At 36.7% G+C, this 24,441-nt stretch overlaps 1 protein-coding gene across 1 annotated transcript in view; it reads right to left on the reverse strand.

Moving 5' to 3' along the window:
* Window positions 1-24,441, reverse strand: part of LOC132557987 (neuroglian-like) — a 108,654-nt gene that overhangs the window by 39,902 nt on the left and 44,311 nt on the right. The window lies entirely within an intron of this gene.

Here is a 24,441-nt window from a genome sequence, read left to right on the forward strand (position 1 = left end):
CTTAGTCTCTGGTAGTAAAAACTGATTTTAGCAAACAAAAAATGATGTAATATACTATTTCTCTCCTCAAATTGTAATCTTCATTGTACGGTGTGCTGATTTCACAAGGGTGTGAAACTTTTGGCTGACTTAGTCACCCTTTACTGGTGGGAGATAGAAAGACCTGCTCTTCACTCACCAAATGATAATTACATATCTACTCTGTTGTCATTATGATATTGTACCCATAACATTTTACACTGTGTTATGAACATAGATGTTATAACGTCTTGCTGTGATTGGCTGTAGTTTTCAATTTTTCATTTGTGACTTAGTCTCTTCCAGGTGTCACATACCCTCTTTTGATGTTGAAACAAAAGTGACATGGAGTGAAACCATTGTTGATAAAATTTAATTTTAAGACAGTTTATGAAACATTTTTATTTATGATGCCTTGTTTAAATATTTAGAAATATGGAAGGATTAATCGATTAAAAGTTGCAGGCCTCATGAAAAACCAGGATCATTTGGAGGCTGGGTCTCCAGGTAGTAGATGGTGAGTTCCACACTGAACAACACACAGGAGGCCCTTCACATGCCATTCAGAGTGAATTACTGAGTCGAGGGTAGGATCAGAGTAGAAACATGCACCTCAATTCATCGCTTGAGGTTATGTAGGCAAAGACTGTACGATTAAGCCATGCCGTCTCTAATGCTGTTCTTCAAAACTAGAAGATGAACATTCTCTTTTGAAAACAATTTTGAAGCCTCTGACAGATTTATTGTCTAGACCTACATTGTATGTCTGATAATAGATTTCCAAGATTCTTTATGGCACTCTGCAGACAATACAACATAAGCTAAATTATCAGTTTTCTTCGTAACTTCACAATGTAAAATGAATAAAGGGTTCAATAATCCTGTGAAAGAATTCAAGGTTGATAAAGAATTCAGCATGTTGATTAAAACTACAGACATTCCACAAATTTCTCTAAAAGCCACTTTATTTTACAAAACAATGTCCATTATTACAAGGCATTATCATCTGACATCTTTACGACCTAATTTGACAAGTCGACATGACAGCCAAATATAAAACTTTTCAAAAAACTTAATATCATCATTAATATGCATATCATGATATTAAATCTCCAGCCCCTTCATTTTACGATGAACCGGTCCAGCTAAAGGGAATTCAGAGACAAATGTTGAAACATTAGGGTGAGAGGATGATCACGTTCATTTTTTTTTATCACACAGATGGGACATCAATATTTTTATGACCTAGACTCCAAAACTCGTCACATTTCTGTCGTTATTGGACATGCATCTAAAAACGGGCATTAAATATCACAGAAATGCACGAGGTCATCATCTGTTTCAGGAGAGAACAAAAAATATCCCCTTCCCAGGGGGTCTGTCTACATTTCCAAGTTACCACCAGACATTGGCCTCAGACAAGGGGTGCCATTGGGAACAGTCCCAATACTGTTACAGATGAACAGTCAAAACCTGCAAGACTTCCATATTCCTGTTCTTTGGAATTGAGAATTATCAACCTGTATGTTTGATGTAGATTAAGTTTACATTGAAATGTATTTGAAAGTTAATCTATGTTTACTAGTAAAACATTAATTGTAAACATTAAAATCCATATTCAGTTGATTGATGATTGTAAGTTTACAATCTTTATCACATCCAACATTCAATTTGTGTATCGTGTATGAGTTATCTTTCTTCCTTTACCTATAACATTTAAAACAGCTGTAGAAAAACATTTTAAGATGTTGTGGGTAAGGATGATCCACTCTGTCTGCATTGATGAAAATTCTATTATTAATGTTTGTATGTTCTACACAATACCATACAGTTCAGAGACGGCTGGGTGAATGGTCCAATAGCTTTAGTTAGATTTCCTCAAGTTGACTTAATGTATTATTCATTATAGTGATGGACTCAGCCTCAGGGCTGGTCTTGAGTTGGAGATTAGGGTACAGATTTTATAAAGAAAGGGTGAGGATGGGGGTGGGGGTGGGGGGTGGGGGGTTGGGATGGGAGTGGAGATGTGGAAGGGGTATAGTGGAAGTGTATGAGAGTGAGTGGAGGTGAGGGATGAGTGGGGATGGATATGAGGAGGTACTAGGGAAGGGTAGGGGGAAGGGGGATGGGTGGGGATAGAGGTTGTCAAAGGATGGGGAAGGGGTAGGGGATAGGAAGTGAGACTGAAAATTAGTTTCAGAATGGAGGTGAAAATAAAACAGGGAATGGAGTCAGCGAGGGAAAAGGGGATGAGAGGGGATGGAAACAAGTAAGATGGAGAAGAGATGGAAAGGGGTTTGTGTAAGGAGATCATAGACACTGATAAACTTTAGGTACACATACATGTCAATCTGTTCAACAGAAAGAAAATGTCACTGTTGACTGAAGATTTATGTCCTGATTTAACATTTGATTCTAAAGATAGGGACAGAATTAAACAGAGCAAGGACAGGAAGTGCAAAAGCACAATTCTGATAAGAACAAAACCAAGTGGCCTTGTGACAGATCTTGTCCTGATAAAGTTACATGTATGCACTTTCTTTGTAACCGGTTTGCAGGTGGCTTGATACTCTGGGTTGAACGGATTAAAACACAGACAGGAAGTGATTTAGCTTAATGTAATATTTTTGCCATTACACCAGACTAGCTTTGTTCTGTGTGTGAGACACTATTGTAATAGGCCTATAAACATTTACACAAATATTTCATTCACTTGTGTACTAGCCATTGAGTGCTAAACATGAAAAATGGATTTGTACTTATCGAGATAGGTCTAACTTAGTTTTCAATGGTGACATTTATAATTATCAATGTGGACCAATGTTCTTGGGCAAAGTATTATGATACAATGGAAATAGTATCTTCAACCGGATAATTTTCAAGATCTCTCATGATTTAAAAATATCCGGATGTTTCTTCAGATAGCTGCTACATGTTCAACTTTATGCATACTGTTAAGTAATAATTTCATGTGTTTAAGTCATGAAAAGTGGAATGTAAATTCATACTGTCAAAATCTTACAGGTCACAAAGTACAAAGTCATACAGAAAATGTTTTCTGTCCTTAACACAGTCACTACAAAACCCTTTTCTTGTTAGCCCCCAGTCTCACATTAACCCCCAACCCCCTCCCCTGGGAATCTTTACTTCACCAAACACACTCTACCTATATTGAATAAAACAAAACAGAAATAAATTTTTTCTTTTTTTTTCGGGAAGTGTAATTTTCTTAAAACTATCATCCTGAAACACTAAAGTTGACATTTTAGTACGATTAAAGCAGAACACTCTAATTTAATGAGTTAAAAGTATGACCAGGAGTGTAATAAAAGATTACATCAAAAGTCTGTGTTAGCAGTGCAAAGTGATGGGAGCATTTTAAATCTTTTACAAATATCACATGGAAGACTACTGTCAAATGAAGGAAGGTTATCTCCCCTTTAATTATCATTATACTACCGATAGTACATATACTACACCGAGACACTAGTAATATGGTGAGATGGCTCCCATGGTGATCTAGTATCAAACACAAGCAATGAAATTTTTCAGTGGTTTTTGTAACAGCTATAAAAGTTTTTTCTAAATCAAATTATCCAAAAGTATGTACCTCTGCCCAGTTATAAAGGCCATCAGGAATCCAAGGTTTACCCTATGGTATGAATTGATTTAGGATCACATGTGGACTAATTGTAACCAAAAGTTAATGTCCAATTTCAGTATGAAAAATAGCCCCAAAAAATAAGGAAGCCATGAATTTTCACTTAAGCTGGCAGCCATCTTGAAAGTCACACGGGTCTTAATATCCTTCAGTGCCAACTTTATATTTGTATTGGACCTATTTCTTACTAACTACTGATGTTCCTGTACCTTAAGCGTAATCCAATCAAAAACAAGTTGTAACCATGATAACATTGCAATTTCAACATTTCCCAGATAGCTGCTATAAGCAACCATTTTGAAATTATGAAAGATTTTAGTTTTATTTAGAACCAGCAATGGACCTTATCCTATTTACTGGTGGAGGTTAAATTTCTGTTTCATCGTTTATTCAGATGTGAGTTTTAAAAAAAATAAATGGACAGACAGATAGACAGACAGACAGACAGACGGCCAAAGATATATTTTAAGTTTTTACTCTGCCAAAACAGTTAAAACTAGCTAAATAGTCATACAAAACTGTTCCAACACGAATTTCTGAGAGCAGCACTTTCTTTCAGATCAGACGAAAACCCCTACAATTATTTAAGTCAAAACGATAGGCTTTAAGTCTTGTTATATAATATATCACACTGTTCACATTATTTATCAAAAGATTTTCATTAAATTCTGACATGTCTTTGTTTTATGAATAACCGTGTAAACTTTTGACCCACATAGTAAGGAGTCTTCCTGTGTGTGATATACACTGACAGAATTGATTTTCCTGCAGTAAGACACTTGACAATCGTAGCAAAGATATATAAATCTTCCTGTGCATTATAGAATTTCTCCAGCCATTTTTGAACCATTCCATTTACATGTTGTGGTTATCCTATTTCAGAATTGTTTTTTCTACTTTCAATAACTCATATTTATCAGCAAAATTTGGCGAGACTGTCCCTTTTTTGGCTTGTCTATATTCGCTCAAGAAGCTATAATTAGTCGCTGTTCTTCCAGCAGGAGGAAGCAGTCTGCAGCAAGTGAATAGCTTAGAACAAGAGGCCCATGGGCCTTAACGGTCATCTGACAAAAAGCAAGCCAAACCTAGAAAGTGGGTTGAGGTCATTCATTTGAACAAACTTGGTAGCCTCTCCTCCAAGCATCTTACAGGCCCAATATCAGCACTCATGGACTTTTGCTTGTTGAGAAGAAGTCGTTTGTATATTTTAACATATTTGACCCCTGTGACCTTGAAAGTGGGTTGAGGTCATTCATTTGAATAAACTTGGTAGCCTTTCCTCCCAGCATGCTACAGACCCAATATCGGCACTCATAGACTTTTGCTTATTGAGATGAAGTCCTTTGTATATTTTAACATATTTGACCCCTGTGACCTTGAAAGTGGGCCAAGGTCATTCATTTGAACAAACTTTGTAGGGCTCCATGCCAGCATGCTATGGGCCAAGTATTAGCCCCCTAGGCCTTCTAGTATTTGAGAAGAAGTTATTTAAAGATTTTGACATATTTGACCCCTGCGACCTTGAAAGTTGTTCAAGGTCATTCATTTAAATAAACTTGGTAACCTTTCCTCCCAGCATGCTACAGACCCAATATCGGCACTCATAGACTTTTGCTTATTGAGATGAAATCCTTTGTATATTTTAACATATTTGACCACTGTGACCTTGAATGTAGGCCAAGGTCATTCATTTGAACAAACTTTGTAGGGCTCCATGCCAGCATGCTATGGGCCAAGTATTAGCCCCCTAGGCCTTCTAGTATTTGAGAAGAAGTTATTTAAAGATTTTGACATATTTGACCCCTGTGACCTTGAAAGTTGTTCAAGGTCATTCATTTAAACAAACTTGATAGCCCTTCATCCCAGCATGCCACAGGCACAATATCAGCAATCTGAGCCTTTTGGTTATTGAGAAGAAGTTGTTTAAAGATTTTAACATATTTGACCCCTGTGACCTTGAAAGTGGGTTGTATTCATTTGAATAAACTTGGTAGCCTTTCCTCCCAGCATGCTACAGACCCAATATCGGCACTCATAGACTTTTGCTTATTGAGATGAAGTCCTTTGTATATTTTAACATATTTGACCCCTGTGACCTTGAAAGTGGGCCAAGGTCATTCATTTGAAGAGAGAGAGAGAGAGAGAGAGAGAGAGAGAGAGAGAGAGAGAGAGAGAGAGAGAGAGAGAGAGAGAGAGAGAGAGAGAGAGAGAGAGAAGAAGAAGAACATACTTTGTAGGGCTCCATGCCAGCATGCTATGGGTCAAGTATTAGCCCCCTAGGCCTTCTAGTATTTGAGAAGAAGTTATTTAAAGATTTTGACATATTTGACCCCTGCGACCTTGAAAGTTGTTCAAGGTCATTCATTTAAATAAACTTGGTAGCCTTTCCTCCCAGCATGCTACAGACCCAATATCGGCACTCATAGACTTTTGCTTATTGAGATGAAGTCCTTTGTATATTTTAACATATTTGACCCCTGTGACCTTGAAAGTGGGCCAAGGTCATTCATTTGAACAAACTTTGTAGGGCTCCATGCCAGCATGCTATGGGCCAAGTATTAGCCCCCTAGGCCTTCTAGTATTTGAGAAGAAGTTATTTAAAGATTTTGACATATTTGACCCGTGACCTTGAAAGTTGTTCAAGGTCATTCATTTAAACAAACTTGATAGCCCTTCATCCCAGCATGCCACAGGCACAATATCAGCAATCTGAGCCTTTTGGTTATTGAGAAGAAGTTGTTTAAAGATTTTAACATATTTGACCCCTGTGACCTTTAAAGTGGTTCAAGGTCATTCATTTGAACAAACTTGGTAGTCCTTCATACCAGCATGTCACAGGCCCAATATCTACACTCTGAGCCTTTTGGTTAATGAGAAGAAGTTGTTTAAAGATTTTAACATATTTGACCCCTGTGACCTTGAAAGTGGGTTGAGGTCATTCATTTGAATAAACTTGGTAGCCTTTCCTCCCAGCATGCTACAGACCCAATATCGGCACTCATAGACTTTTGCTTATTGAGATGAAGTCCTTTGTATATTTTAACATATTTGACCCCTGTGACCTTGAAAGTGGGCCTAGGTCATTCATTTGAACAAACTTTGTAGGGCTCCATGCCAGCATGCTATGGGCCAAGTATTAGCCCCCTAGGCCTTCTAGTATTTGAGAAGAAGTTATTTAAAGATTTTGACATATTTGACCCCTGCGACCTTGAAAGTTGTTCAAGGTCATTCATTTAAATAAACTTGGTAGCCTTTCCTCCCAGCATGCTACAGACCCAATATCGGCACTCATAGACTTTTGCTTATTGAGATGAAGTCCTTTGTATATTTTAACATATTTGACCCCTGTGACCTTGAAAGTGGGCCAAGGTCATTCATTTGAACAAACATTGTAGGGCTCCATGCCAGCATGCTATGGGCCAAGTATTAGCCCCCTAGGCCTTCTAGTATTTGAGAAGAAGTTATTTAAAGATTTTGACATATTTGACCCCTGTGACCTTGAAAGTTGTTCAAGGTCATTCATTTAAACAAACTTGATAGCCCTTCATCCCAGCATGCCACAGGCACAATATCAGCAATCTGAGCCTTTTGGTTATTGAGAAGAAGTTGTTTAAAGATTTTAACATATTTGACCCCTGTGACCTTTAAAGTGGTTCAAGGTCATTCATTTGAACAAACTTGGTAGTCCTTCATCCCAGCATGTCACAGGCCCAATATCTACACTCTGAGCCTTTTGGTTAATGAGAAGAAGTTGTTTAAAGATTTTAACATATTTGACCCCTGTGACCTTTAAAGTGGGTCAAGGTCATTCATTTGAACAAACTTGGTAGAGCTCCATGCCAGTATCCTCTGTGCCAAGTATTAGCCCCCTAGACCTTCTAGTATTTGAGAAGAAGTCGTTTGAATGAAAAGTTTACGGACGGCGCACGGCGCACGGCGGACGACGACGGACGAAGCATGATGACTATAGGTCATCGGACCCTTCGGGTCCAGATGACCTAAAAATTGAAATAGATCTAATTTTGGAATTTTGAACTTTTTTAGACAACAACATGTGGATGAAATTTTTACCATATCAATCTTATATCAATACCCTGTGAAGGTAATATGAAAGTAGACGTATGACATCCTGTAATTTCTTTTAAATTAGTGGTTTATTCTAATTTTTTCACAAATTCTGAGTGTCACAGTTTCTTGAGAGTCATTTTCAAGAATGAAGGTCAAATGCCGTTTGATTTCAATGACAGGCGTATCAATAATGGATCATACAACATCCACTTTATATGTGTAGCTCTGTACTGTGTATCACACTTTTGCCAGCATACCCCCGATGGAAGATTATCCACTAACTATTCATTTTAAACTCATTAACAACAATGTTTTCATTAGATTTTTGAGACAATCTACAAACAACTTTACGTCATGACTTTCAGACAACAGGGTGTTTTTCCACAATAAAATTACATTATACAACATTAATGTACAGCTTGTATATATAAAAGAGGCGTCAGACCATGTTGAAAGGGCAGGATGTCAATTAAATTTCTGTTCTTCTCGGACAGAGACAGAGATTTAATCAAGATGCTGAACTGTACTGTGAAGCATCCAACTATCCCATTTGCTTGAAAGGTAATACAATTTTCAAAAGTGATTGCTTCCAACCCAAAATCAGATTTAAAATCTTAGTGGATTTGACCGCAGACACACCAGGTATTGACAATCATATTTACACCAAAGCGAGGCAGCAGTCTGACCCACAGGGAGGGTCAGGCTTCCTACTTCACGTTTCCTTAATAAAACATGAACAAGGTGAATTAGAATCTTCCATCAGTATAACCTTTGGCATAACATCCTTTCACCAGCAGACCAGGACCTTGTCCTGATTTCCACAGGACCAGCTGCTAGTTGTCTTCATTGGAACTTAAGTCTTTTACAAATGCAGGAAACCACATACTGTTCGTCAGCAGTTACAACACTTGTGTGTGAAAATTCTTGCAGAACCGCAACAGGAAAAATACCAAACCTACCATAGCATGAAGTGATGCAGGATTTTGTTTATGTGTGGTTATAAATTTAACACTGAGCACTTGGCAGCAACAATGTAACATGGAAACCGATCTACCAGCATCTTTCAGCATTCAATTATCACACTATACAACAAGTCAAAGGCACACTGTCTTATACAAGCTTGCCAACCTGATTAATCCTACTTAACTCAATTTCCATTGATTTTGCTAACCTACAAGTTGGTATTAATTTTCTTGAAATCGCATTTGAGGTGCGAACAGTGACGCTTTGTACACTTCTGGCTCGGTAGACAATCAGTCTTTCTCGCCTTGGGTAAATTAGCTTATGACGATGCGCAGCTATATCCCATGGGGACACAAGGAAATGCATACTTCTTCAAGTGAGTTCGTTGAGTTTCACTCAGTGAGTCCAATGTGTTGGCTAATGCAGTAAATAAGATGGTACAAATTTTATTTCCTTCATTGTAGTTATTTAAAGTCTTCATTTGGAGGTGTAACTATAGCGATGTCTGAAAATGCCTGAAAGGGACAAATTAAATGTCAAACGGAAGATTGGGTGAAATGATGTTTCCAAAGACATGTAGTGCTGTTAAAAGGCTGATTACCACAGAGGGCCTGGAGACTGATTTTATGGTCATGAATTATGTTGTACTTCATGAGCAAAATTAAGTTGAAAAGCTTTAAACATTGACCAATGGTTCAATTGAATTAATTGAGGATGAGACTCTGGGTATGGTATTTAGGAATGTTGCCGATTACTCTGCTCAATAAATACTCTTTATGGATGATTAACTTGTCAGCTCTCATATCCAACCTATAGCCATCACCATTTCAAAGTGCAAGAAAGGAAATTTACATGAAATTCTTCCCTAAAAGGTACAACTGATCTAGTTAAAAGGAGTCTAAAGGACTCAAACTGTCGGTTCTTAATTCAGGTTTTGTGTCCTAGTGGGTTGTGATGGTCACTGATTGCCTGCCAAGGGCTTTGTGATTAGGCGTACTTGTTTCACTGTAAAGTGCAGGCAGATAATATACTCCATAGATTTATTGTGGATGGGCTTGTTTTGCTGAAAAGTGCAGACTAGATAATATACCCAAAAGATTTCTGGTTGGGTGTATGTTTACCACTGTAAAGTGTAGACAAGATATAGACACCGTCTATACCTATAATCAAGCACAGGTCACATGACCAATATTTGTTTCCTGGATTGTTTGGATTAAATTACTGAGCAACTGATTTCAAATTGTACTTTACACCATTTAAGAAATGATTTTTCTGAAAATAGCAACCTCCAATCAGGGCCACAGCCATCACCATAACAACCTCCAATCAGGGCCACAGCCATCACCATAACAACCTCCAATCAGGGCCACAGCCATCACCATAACAACCTCCAATCAGGATAACAACCAGTCCCATAACAACCTCCAATCAGGATAACAACCAGTCCCATAACAACCTCCAATCAGGGCCACAGCCATCACCATAACAACCTCCAATCAGGGCCACAGCCATCACCATAACAACCTCCAATCAGGGCCACAGCCATCACCAGAACAACCTCCAATCAGGATAACAACCAGTCCCATAACAACCTCCAATCAGGGCCACAGCCATCACCATAACAACCTCAAATCAGGATAACAACCAGTCCCATAACAACCTCCAATCACGATAACAACCTTTAATCAGGGCCACAACCATCAAATCAGAATGACAATCATAGAAACACAACAGTCACCATAACAACCTGCAATCAGGACCACAGCCATCACAAGAACAACCTCCAATCAGGATAACAACCAGTCCCATAACAACCTCCAATCAGGATCAGGACCACAGCCATCACCAGAACAACCTCCAACAAGGGTCACAGCATTCACTATATTAACCCCCAACAAGGGCCACAGCCATCACCATAACAACCTTCGACAGGGGCCACAGCCATCACCATACCAACCTCCAATAAGGCCACAGCCATCACCATAACAACCTTAAATGAGGGCTGCAGCACATTTACTACTTCTCTGTGAAGTTTGATGTGTGATTTTGCATGTAGAATGTAAAGCTATTATGACCACAAATGCAGTGGTAAGTTGTATATAAAAGCAGAAATGACATTACCTTTGTAGTTCTACCTGTTCTACTTGATCACATGCATTACTCATGGACATCATTACAGATCCTAATACACTTTCGTGGATAGACTGTTTATGGCTGAAGTCTGCGCTTTAACTTTGAAAGCCCTCTTACAATTCACTGCACATCTTAATTAAAATTCTTTCATGCAGCTCGACCACTAAGGCTACAACGATGATGTGGCCCTACTTCTAACATGAACAAAACTCATATATCTAGGGTTAAATCTCCAAATCCTGCCATCTGTCTGAAATAATCTTTAACATTTTACAGTATTACACAAAAAATAGAAATAAAACTAAATCTGAGAATTTTCCTGTTTTTTTTAACAGTTTTGTTGGATTAAGCTGTTGGGATTCTTTAGCCAGGAAGGCCTGAAACCTTTAGCTCTTGTATTTTTTCTATAATTCTTGCATCAGAAAATCTACATTTTAACCCGGAATTCAAATTACATTCCAATCATTTTGGAAACACACTGTAAAGGCATATTTATGGTGGAGCCAAGATCCAACACCTTCCATTCCCCTATCCCCACCCTTTCCCTTCCTCTTCCCCTAAAGTTTGGTACAAACTTCCACAACCTAACCCCTCTTCCAAAAAATAGTTGGGATTCAACTCCCTCCACCTGACTAAGAATCTCTATATTCTGATGCCATCCCAACAACCTACCCAGGGTATACATTTCCCCTATCCCTTTAATTCTCCCACATCCCTCCACTTTCTTTGATATCCCTGCTTGCATACAATATTCTCACATCCCTACACTTTCCCACAAACCCCTGCTTGCATACAATATTCCAACATCCCTCCACTTTCCTAGATGTCCCTGCTTGCATACACTATTCCCACATCCCTCCACTTTCCTAGAAATCCCTGCTCAGATACACTATTCCACCATACCTAGAAATCCCAATATTCCCTCATCTCCACTTCCTTTCTTTTGTCATTATAAAAGAAATAGGTTAATAAATCCTTTGAATACATGATGCAACACCATCAAATAAAGAGTATCTGTGCTTTATAATTAATATTTTGATATTTTTTTTTCAGTTCTGCAGACAAAACCAAGATAGTATCCACACGCGGAGCCACCTGAATCACTTTGTAATGGCAAAGTTTTAATCCAGGAAAGCATTCAAAATATTGAACATTACCTAACAACCTTCATAAAGATAAACATTATCCTCAGCAGAAAGAAAAGTCTAACAAATATTTCCACGTATTCTTACAGAAAGGCCTGGCACTTTTTCAGTATAAAGTAGACAATCTAAATGAATTTTCTCAATTTCATTCCTTATCTTCCCTTGTAAAAAGAGAACAATTTGGCAGGTGTTCAAAGAGCTTTGCGGTTCAATAAAAGCCGTCCATAATATAGAGATAAGTTCTACAAGTATACTGGACATCCATAGAAATCTTTACCAGTTCTGAACTTGACCATAAAAAAAAAAATCCAATGTTACAAAGGAATTGGCAAGTTTATGGAGACTTACGGCTGCTATAGATATTTCTGTGATTCCTTGTATTGATTCCAAACTTGTGATAAAAGTTGCAGCAACATTAGGATGTTCTTATCTGTTTTACTGACTGTTATTTGCCATTGATGAGTCCAACCTTAATACCAAGGCCTGCTAAAACCTGTCTATATCCTCTAGACTGTATAATTGTATATTTCTGACATTGGAAATACATTTATATCCTCCGTGTGACAGAGTTTAGTCGGCCTGTTAGCTTCCCTTCTCTTGAAAGCAGCTTACCATATACAGTAAACAAGACCAGCCTGGTGCAATAATTGTGGGTTCTCAACTTCCTAGTATGTATCACAATAAAGGCAAGGCTACAATAATGATCAGTATTATACAAGAAGAAAAAAAATTGATAGAAAATATATCTGGCACTATGAATAATTGTATATATGTACAGTTACACCATCAGAAAAAAAAAAGTAATTTCTTCTATATCGCAGCTACCATATCGATAATGGCAAGAATACAATATCCAGCGAAGCAAATTTCTTGAGAGCAAATTGGTGTGGACAATTCTGTAGGGTAAAATAACTATCTACAATAGCATTGCTATGGTCTTGCTCAGCCATCTAGCATCCTGGCACTCAAAGCTACACACAAAGGATTCTCCTTACCCAATAAACCAAGACAGTACAAATGGACAGAGCACCAAAACAAAGCACTCTGCCCTCGTGGGATTGATTCTATATATATATTCACATTCATTCTGGTTTATCATTTATGATATCATTGAACCCAGAGGCTTTACAGCATTTCCGATATTGTGAATATACCTATATGTCAAAGGACAAGAATACAGATATGTAATCATCATAATTGTTATTTCTATTCTTTTTTTTTTATAAAAAAAGGAGATTGGTTTGCAGATTAAAAACAAAAAATTGAATACCAATTACGAATAAACATAATGTCTCCATTTTCAAGATAAAATGTCATGCAAAATTGTCAACTTGAATGTCATACTATTTTTGTATTGATCTAAATTGACACTTTAAGGAAACACTAATGCAGAAGAAATGGACATTATACCCACATGTACATGAAATACATGTAAATATACACACTTTATGTTTAACATTTCAAGGGCCAGCCTTTCGATCTTTTCTTTTACATCTGCTATATTCATAATGTCTCCTGATTTCTTGACGAACCTTCTTGCAGTAATTAAGACATGAATTGACCTTGGATTTGCAGGATAATTACGTTTAATTAAGGAATATTAAAAAATCAATGAACAAGAAAAGAAACAGGGGACAGAATTACCTCAACAGGAAGTTGCTGTCAAAGGCAGCCATAGCAGCCCTATCACCATGGCAACAAAGCCAGCAAGAATTTGACATTTGTCAAGTGAAAATTAAAGACGCCAAAAATTTCTTATTTATGTTGAATTTTTGTGGATACATCACCATTGATGTGGGAAATCTGGAAAAGGACATAACTCTAAAATAAAGCTGATTTATGTCACAATTATGTTTCACTGGTATAAGTATATATACCTATCTATAAAGATCACTGGGTGCATTTCAGAAAATAAGAAATCCCATGATTAAAAAAAAGAAATGTAATGTATTTATACTTTATAATTAAAGTTTCATCAAAATTATCCTGCTTGCTGTTTACAGAAGCTGGTTACAGGGAGTATAACATTAGCTATACAAATCTGAAGTAGGAATCAATTGAGATATAAATGTACCACAACAGAGTATCACTTCCAGGATTAGAGTGCCTTTACAACCATTCTGTAGAATTGCATTACTCTTTGAGTGCTCCGGTGTACATTAAATACCTTCTCTTTAAGGAATGTAACAGTACATTGGTAACCATAGAAACCAATTACAATTTTCCCAAAATCTAGATCATTTCAACACTTGATGAAGTTTGTCTTGGAACTAAATCTCCGTTATGTTAAATAGACAATGAAGATGATACTTAATTTCCTCTTGCACTAGTTGTAGATTCTCATCACGTTGTTAAATGCTGCCGCAGGAACATAGAAACGCTTTATAGAAAGAAGGCCACCCATGTTGATAATAAGTAGTACAATTACATTGTAACGTAACGATTACAAAAGAAAAAAGAATCTAGGGCAACATTTACAGTTATGTAACGTTACTATTCAAAAAATACAAGAAGAAACATTAAGAAGAACAAATTGTTGGAGAAAGTCAATTTATTTGGGAATAAGTGAAAGCACACTCTACACACTGTGAAAGACACTGCTCACTGATCTCTCTCACCATTTATAATTCTTCAAAATAATAAGTCCCTTTTTAAATGAAAATAGATTTGTTAGATTTATAGATTGATCAGCAACACAACTTAAAACAACTATTTTTATTACATTTACGAGTTCAATATGCATCGAGTTTGTTATTTTCTAGCACCATGATCAATTTTGATTTAAATCCTGACTAGATTCTACAGACACTTTCCAGAAAAACCAGGCAGTGCAGCATTATTTATCATGCAGAATATAATCGGCTCCTTATATCTGTAATGCAGAAAAAAATTATAAGGCTGATAAATTTGAAGGATGACCTAAAAAGGTCTGCTGAAATTTCTCTTTTCTAATATCGCAGCATTCAGATTAAAAATTTGTCATTCTCAAAAGAAAGCATTCCAATTATTCAACTTGCAGACAATTTACAGCGAGCAGACGACAGTTTCCTGACAATTTTTTTTTATCATTTTTGAGCATCTTTTCTTGAGAAATGCTTTCACTGAAAACCTAGGTGATAAAGTCCCCACCAAAACAGATATGAATTTAGAGAAAAAACTACACCAGCATCATCACTCAGACAAAATACAATTTTTCCACTTGTCCTCACAAGCCTTCCTAGGATTTACGAGCACTCTAGATAAGTTCCTAGCTAACAGTCGACTGTAATTAAACGTTTCCAACATATGTTGCCTTAATGATTCCTTGCCTTTCACGACCACCAATTGTATGCCTCAGTGGACACAAATCCAATTTAGGTAACAATCCAGACATAGGCTAAAGGAAGGGACACCAAGATGAGGTTAATGCTTCACCATTAATTAAAAAATTCAGTTCTGTCACAAGTAATAACTAAGCAGCAAAGCAGGCATGCATTTAGCAGTGATTGACATGTGTTTAGTAAAAGTTATGGTATAATAATTCTCCTTCAAAAAACAGAGAATTACCAAGTTGTGCTAAAATATGAATGAAATGTAGTTTTAGCATTCACTGATTTTAGGAGACAGACCAAAATATTAAATTAATTTTACTAATTAACTGCATATATAGTGTTGATAGTTTAAGTTTTGTTTGTTACTTATAGTAATCACTTTCAACACCTATATGTATATCAATAGATTCCAAACCATTCAACATAGATATTATCTATATTTATCTCATATAAGTATAGACAAAGTCCACATCAAACTCAAATTGTTTACTAAAAATGATATTTCAACTGTTTATACTCTTGAGATTATGATTTTCAGTAAATATCTGTAAAATTTGGAATATAAAAACAAGTCAATGCAAGCAATCAGCTAAATTATTCTGACAATAAATGTGTTAAATGTTCAGTAAACATAACACATTGCAAACCATTTTTTTGAGGTTCTGTAAAATTACATTAGAGAGAAAAGAAACTACTTGACTTCTTTGTGACAATTGTATTTAATCCATTACAAAAGACACTGGGCCACTTAAGATCTCACGCCAAAGCTTAGAGTGCATCAGAACCAGCCATACATGAAGAATTTAAACAGACAAGCAATTCCACATTCTTCCTCTCTGCCACCGATTGAATATTTTTTGTCGACATGTATTCCAGCTCCACTACACATGACTAGAAATACCCAAGTTAAATGGTCGGTATTATTATGATCGCGCCTGGTCCTCAATTCAAATGTCATAAAATTTCCCCATTTCCTTTTACTAGGAAATGAACGCGTATTTTCAAAGTCTGAGTTGTCAGTGAGGAATGCTGGACACATCTTTATACACATTGTCAATGTTAAACTGTTTCCATTTTGGTTTTCTATTTCATACTCCTTCAGTGAAACTCTTTATATTGAACATAATATCAGATGAATCTTCAATAGAACAATTACGTCATGCAAGCCAATTTCTTTAACTGTTGTACAGTTCGCTTCACACAGAGTACCTAAAGTTTAAATTAAGAATAAAGGCGAACCTCAAAGATGTGTAAAACATGTTCATTTAGACCGGAGATGGTGCTTTTGTGTCAGATTAAGCAGGTTTTTGGTATATAGAGACTGTGGTGTTCATTTAGACATGAGATGGTGTTTATGTGTCAGATTAAGCAGGTGTTTGGTACATGTATATAGGGATGCTGTTATTCATTTAGACAGGAGATGGTGCTTGTGTGTCAGATTAAGCAGGTTTTATGTTTATAGACACTGTGGTGTTCATTTAGACAGGTGACAGTGTATATGTGTCAGATTAAACAGGTTTTTGGTATAAAGGGACTGTGTTATTCATTTAGACAGGTAATAGTGTTTATGTGTCAGATTAAGGATATGTTCAATGTAAAAATTGATTTCACACTCTCCTGTTATCTGATAGGTCTCTCTCCGCCATGCCAGATGATCAATACTTTTATCCAATCTCTGTTGAACAGATTTAATGGAAGGTGATATACCTGGCCTTATGTTGATACAAAAAACATTTTGATACATTAGCAATACTTTTATCAATATTCCATTTACTTTCCATTTTCCATGAACAAAATATACTTAATGATCACCATTACAAAAATACGTCATAGCTTTTCAAATTTTTGACAAAAATGCTTGTCAAATATTTGAATAAAAGTTCATGTAAATATTTGAAAGGTGTCTAACCATCAGCTGATGAGCCTGAATGACTATTCAAACAATGTGTTCACTCAAGTTGTTCAGCTAGACTATAGATAATCCTATTGATTTTGTAAGTAAATACATTTTCTCACAATAATACTTAAAGAAAACAAAGTCGATACAGAAAGTTTTTTTTTCCCTTCAGTGAGGAAACAAAACAGTCACAACAGTCAATGGTCACAATTAAATTGAGGTCATAGACTATGCTATTGCCTGGCAATTAGAGAGCATGTGACAACTCAAAGCACTATCAATCTGATAAAAGTTTATTAAACCCGTCGATGTTGAGATCACTCGTCTATGACATTCTGACAAAAATAGATATAAATGTAAACATTCAGCCTGCATGATTCGGCCTTGAGTAAATTAATTAAACTAAAAAAATGTCAGAAATTTAATATATTCTTTTACATATACCTCTCTACTCTAAAACATACCAGACCTCAATAGAAAATAATAACCTCTTAAAACAAATGTCTGAGAATGAAATCAACCTAATCATCAACCGAAGTGTAATTACCAGATGGACAAAATGACAGGACAAAGTCATTTGTCATTTCATGGTAGGGACATAAAAATCATACAATATAACAAAGAACTCCATTTACGTAAGATAGTTCACAGATTGTGTCGCTTATCTCCCTTACTAGCCAGGCGTGAAAACTCAACCACCAACTGATGATTAAAATAGCGATGGTGGAATTCCTATGGAGGTTGTACCATAATGAAACACCATCTATGCAAATAAGATGATACAATCAGACATAAAATGCAAACCTCTACCAATAAACTACCAAACAATGGGCTTTAAAATAGCTTTTTATCTGGCATATTATTAGCAGACATGGCACTGAGTCCTTAGGGATCTTCAATATTTTGCATCGTAAAACATAACTTTTCTATAGAATTTTTTGTTATCCAGATAATTTAACCAAAAAAGGATCAATGATAACAATTTTTGGATAGAAATCACAACATAAAAAAATCCTTTGTTTTTTACAGCACATATGGTTAGCCGATTGTATGTTGACACAGAAACAACAGCATGCACTGATACCAAAGTCCCCATAGATTACCCTCAATATAAATGCTCACTTCATCACAACAAATTGCCCAATGTCTCGTTAACTCACTCAAAACACAATGCATTAGAGCGCTGTAATGAAAACTCTGACAGTTTCAGTCCCCCTCCCTCATCATCATGTCCCCCTCTACATCTGTGAGCCTGGAGCTCTTCACAATTCCACAATCATAAACCAATAACAAGTTAAACCAAGATAAAAAACAACTGTCCTGTTCTCTTGTTTGGCCTCCCTCCCCTGGTGGCTTAAAAACCCAGTCCAAGGTGCTATAGTAACAACTAGTGCCTGCCTTGCCTCCTGTAAACCTTTAACCCACACAGAGTCTGAACATTGATCGAGTCCCTGCTCAGACCTGGCCAATAGCTGTGACACAAGCCAAACAACGGTACAAAGGTCCCTTACCTCCTCCTGTACCTCTTTTCTCCCCCAACACAAACAGTGACTCATCAATGTCACCAAACTTTCTACATGATTAAGAATTCTGATGCAGACAGCTTTTGTCTCCCACTATTGGAATTTATTTGAAATACTCTAATCCGAATTGATAGCTAGCAACCAGAAACTGCAGCTACTTTCATAGAAATACAGGGAGGCGTTAATTTCAAGAAATGCAAGGCCCCAATTTGGTGTTATTTAAGTTTGATTTAGACACAACAAAGAACAAGAAGCGTATTCATTAACAGTCTAGCCCACTTTGATTCAATGCCACGCTTTCTTTGTTTGCAACACAGTTCAGGGTTTTAGTATTAATTTCTAGAAATTATTTTGACATTAATTAAACAAAAATAACAGTCTTTCAAGCATTTGAGCAAGAGGAGAAATGATTGGCAATACCAAGTCTTAGAGAGCAAGATGATCTCAGGTCCTTCAGAACATTTGCTTTGACCCTAGCATTGGTTCCCAGGGTTGCAGAAATGTTTGGAATGCATGTCGTAACAGCAGTTTTATTCCACTTAATGAGATTACCCTGTGACACCCCTACGATTTTCCACCAAACACAATAAAATGTTACGATGCCTCAAGGTCTAGGAAGATATTGAGTTAAAATCACATGACCTTTTCTTTAAACAGGTATTATTTTCTAATCTAAATATCACCTAGTCTCCTCCTCTAATTACCCAAAAGTCTGGTTAGTTTTACAATGTTTCAATTACAACCATCTTAGTGCCAGACCATCCTGTAAGTGTGATAGTTCTAGACCATACTATAGCTGTGACAGTGTGAAATATTCCTGTAGCTGTGGCAATGATAGACCAGACTGTAGCTGTGATAGTACCAGACTGTACTGTAGCTGTGATAGTACCAGACTGTACTGTAGCTGTGATAGTACCACTGTACTGTAGCTGTGATAGTACCAGACTGTAGCTGTGATAGTACCAGACTGTACTGTAGCTGTGATAGTACCATACTGTACTGTAGCTGTGATAGTACCAGACTGTAGCTGTGATAGTACTATACTGTAGCTGTGATAGTACCAGACTGTATTGTAGCTGTGATAGTACCAGACTGTACTGTAGCTGGGGTAGTACCAGACTGTACTGTAGCTGTGATAGTACCAGACTGTACTGTAACTGTGATAGTACCAGACTGTACTGTAGCTGTGATAGTACCAGACTGTACTGTAGCTCTGATAGTACAAGACTGTAGCGTAGCTGTGATAGTACCAGACTGTAGCTGTGATAGTACCAGACTGTATTGTAGCTGTGATAGTACCATACTGTACTGTAGCTGTGATAGTACCATACTGTAGCTGTGATAGTACCAGACTGTACTGTAGCTGTGATTGTACCAGACTGTACTGTAGCTGTGATAGTACCAGACTGTAGCTGTGATTGTACCAGACTAGCTGTGATAGTACCAGACTGTACTGTAGCTGTGATAGTACCAGACTGTAGCTGTGATAGTACCAGACTAGCTGTGATAGTACCACTGTACTGTAGCTGTGATAGTTCCAGACTGTAGCTGTGATTGTACCAGACTAGCTGTGATAGTACCAGACTGTACTGTAGCTGTGATAGTACCAGACTGTAGCTGTGATAGTACCAGACTAGCTGTGATAGTACCACTGTACTGTAGCTGTGATAGTACCAGACTGTACTGTATCTGTGATAGTACCAGACTAGCTGTGATAGTACCAGACATTTTGTAGCTGTGCTGTTGCCAGGCCAAAGAGAAGCCTTGACAGTGTCAGCCCATAGAGTAGCTGTGACAGTGTCAGATCATACTGTAGCTGTGCTAGAGTCTAGGATAGTACCAGACTGTAGCTTTGTGTCGCCAGACCATACTGTGGCTATGACATTTTATATATACATATTTTTTTTACATAATAAAATCTTTAAGACGAGTGAACCCCACTAGACATCAGAGATAATAAAATGTCCTTATAACTGAATGATGAAGCTTCACAATTTTTAGATGACAAATAACAATCTTCTTACAATTCACACGAGAAATAAATTTCAATGTTTACAGAAAAAAAATCACAGCTCCCCTACATTAAATGACAAACATTTCTCATAAAATCCTTAAAGGCATTACTTCTGCAGTATCTGGGTGTTGGACACAATTCTCGGAAGTGCTTGCTCACTTTCTCCCATAAAGTCAGTGTCTTTATTTTTCATGAGGAAATTCCATCACATTTCCGTTATGGAAGTTCTCCTCCAACATGGGTCGTAAAAGATGGCTTTAAAACTTGTGATTGAGGTCATCAAGATTCCATTATCCAAGGAACATTTGGCTACAAATATTGCCCATTCCTTGATACTATGGCCTTAATCCTGCTGTGTACCCATTCCGTTCCTCCATTTGGCTGGTGCTCCACAAATACTGGTCAATTCCACCAAATCAAGTCCAGGATTTGCACATAAATGTTGCCAGCATGCAGGTTTGTAATTAACATGCATCGGAAGCTGGTGATGCAAAAGATGGCGTAGGTAATGAGTCACATGGTTAGCCTACACTGTCATGTTGATTTACTCTCATCAATCACTGTCAGACACAAATTACAGCGAGTGACGACAGCTTTAAACAACAAAGTGTCTCCCAGTGTTTTAAACAATCAAAGGCTCCAATTTTAGTGACTTGAGAAAAGAATTAGTTTCTGTGTTACTGTAGAGAGAAAGGAATCATGTCTTCTGGCAATTCACACAGACATTATTTCTTTAATGATACAAACAACATACAATCAATCTCAAAATCATCCAGAGGAGTAATGAAGTAAACTCACTAAATAAAGTTGTGAAGAGTCTCGCAGGTTTAATATGAAATGGAAAAGAGTACATTTTTATCATTTATCACATAACAAAGACAATGTTTTACAAAAATTCCTGAAGCCAAGGTATTCTATATGAAATTCAAATCTACAATAGCTAAATTCCCAATGTAATTAAAGGTCCATGACAAAGCTCCACCAAGGCTGCATATAATAATCATAATAAACAGCATTCATTAAACACAACTTCTCAAGGTAATAGTTATTGCAGCCAAGGTAACCTTGCCCTGATGCTGAGATCCAGTTAACTGGTTTTGGTGTTGTTGTCAAGGTAACCTTGTCCTGATGCTGAGATCCAGGTAACTGGTTCTGGTGTTGTTGTCAAGGTAACCTTGCCCTGATGCTGAGATCTAGATTACCTGGCATTGGGATTGTTGTCAAGGTAATCTTGCTCTAATGTTGAGGTCAAAGTTACCTAGCTCTGGTGTTGCTGTCAAAGAACTTAGCTCTGGTGCTGAAATTGAGTTACCTGGCTCTTGTCTTGAAGTCAAGGTAACCTACCTCTGATGCTGAGGTCAAGGTAACCTGGGTCTGATGTTGTTGTCAAGGTAACCTGGCTCTGATGTTTAAGTAAAGGTAAGCAGATTCTAATGTTGAAGTCAAGACATCTTGGCTGTGATGTTGTTGTCAAGGTAACCTGGCTCTGATGTTTAAGCAAAGGTAAGCAGATTCTTATCTTGAAGTCAAGACATCTTGGCTGTGATGTTGTTGTCAAGGTAACCTGGCTCTGATGTTGTTAAAATGTAGCCTCATACCTCCACCTCGTTGATGCATCATGGTGACCCAGTTTGAATACATCACTGAGTGACTAGAGTAACAGTAAACTGTTCAATTACTGGGAAGCCATGTTTCCCATTTATTTTACAAACAACAATGTCCCATCTTGCTTGTCTTGCTAGAAGATTTCACATTTATATCTGTCACAAATCCACCCTTGTCCCAGAAGGTCAGGGAAAAAGGTTACGACAAATAGCTTTCACTGCTTCTAGAACAAAGAACTTAAATCCTTGTGGTAAAAATAGTGAACTTTTCCTAGAAGGATAAAACAATTAATTTTCAGAACACTATAACATAGAAGACTAGCAGGCAGTCTTCTCATATGTCATTGGTCTGGTGTCTCTGTTGTACAGGAAATCTGCCATTTCTTGTTTGGATGGGATAACTATACTGTTATCTTTAGGGAAATATTTATTAAAACCTCTTGTCATTCAAATTTTCTAGGAGAGAATACCCTATCCTAGATGTATCATTTTGTAAAATTTTCTTTATTGTACATTTTAAGTTGAACTGAAGTTAAAGCAAAGCTGGAAAAATATCCATTATCTAGATCATGTTACATTTTTGCCCTTGGCTTTTTTTTGGAAAAAAAAAAAAAAAAAAGAGAGACATTTCAGTTGCCACACTTTTTGAAATCCAATTCCTTCATAGGCGTGTCATGGATATATTTTCAAAACTTTGACATTAAAATTTTTGACAGCACTTTTTTTTATAAATAAGATTAAGAAGTAAATAATCCAACACTTATTCTTCCTAATCCAGAAGCTAGCCAAGATAGACAAGATGGTAAAACAGATCAACAGAAAGTCTGTGTACAGTTTCTGACTTTGATGCTGTAACCATGGCATTGCCAAGGAAACTGCCTAGATCAAGGTCATAAGAAGGTGGAAGTGGTAGAAAACTGGAAATTCTGACAGGAATAGTGAAATAAATGGCAAATCCATCTCGTAGTCTGCATTATTGATAATGTGTTATCAGTGTACTTACAGGCCGTACATGATACACAGCTATGTGCTTATGATGCAGTGTCATTGAGGATGAGCCCATAGGGGACTTTGGCTTGTATCTTACCAATATTCTATAAAAGAATTGCAACATATACATCCAAAGTGTGTCCCTAATGTACCATAAAACCTATATTGTTATATGTAAAAACTAATGAATATGTCTACACAGCTATAAAGTTTGGTTCTAGTCTGACAATCAGCTTTTTGAGAAGATATGGAGACATGTAAGAACAATGCTTAACCTGCTGTAGTCGATCTTTCCTTTTAAAAGATTTCATTGTGATACAAAATGGCCAACAGCATGACTAGTCTTGACATTTGCTTCTTTCTTATCTACAGACATAAACATTTACAAATAAATCTCATCAAATCTGTTTTAATATTTACAACTTCCTGATTTGACTTTCACTTAAAATTATCTTTGTAATGTTTCAATTTTAGGAATTTGTCTCGTGATTCTTTTGATGCTTTAAAGCCTTCAAAAATTGCTGTTCCAGTATTGTGCTGAATTTGACTTCACAATCACTTAATCATTTGTCCTTGATCTTGTAATAAATTGAATTTTTGACTTGGACTGAAAAACCTCTTTGTTGTCAAAAGTTACATGTAAACTATATGATAAAATTTTCTCTTGTTTTGTTTCTGTCTGAAAACATACAATCAAACTAGATTCAGACTTTAAACTGATGACATATCAACAGACAATCTGATATATTGTAAAACTGACAAGGAACAGAGATACTGTTTTATTTCAAAGGAAATTTGAATATTGTTTCTCTTCTGAATACCATTGTGTCCATACAAATTACATTCACCAGACAGTAATAGAAGTAGAGCTGATGACTTTGTAAAGACAAAGGCAGTTTTGAATTAGAAACTTATACACCCCGATCAATAAAACTTCATCCATTTTAAATAGCAGCAGTCCAGTCATCATCTCACTCATATAGAGGATTCAGGGATAACTGTACATGTCTGATGAAATTCAATATAAATATATCTCATTTCATTAAAGAATTCATGTAGAGGTTGACACACCATTACTTCAGACCTTGATGATCAAGACAATGAAAATGTGGCT

The sequence above is a fragment of the Ylistrum balloti genome, unplaced genomic scaffold, assembly GCF_031769215.1.
Source record: "Ylistrum balloti isolate Yb309-2 unplaced genomic scaffold, AGI_CSIRO_Ybal_v1 Utg370742, whole genome shotgun sequence".
Classification (NCBI taxonomy): Eukaryota; Metazoa; Mollusca; class Bivalvia; order Pectinida; family Pectinidae; genus Ylistrum; species Ylistrum balloti.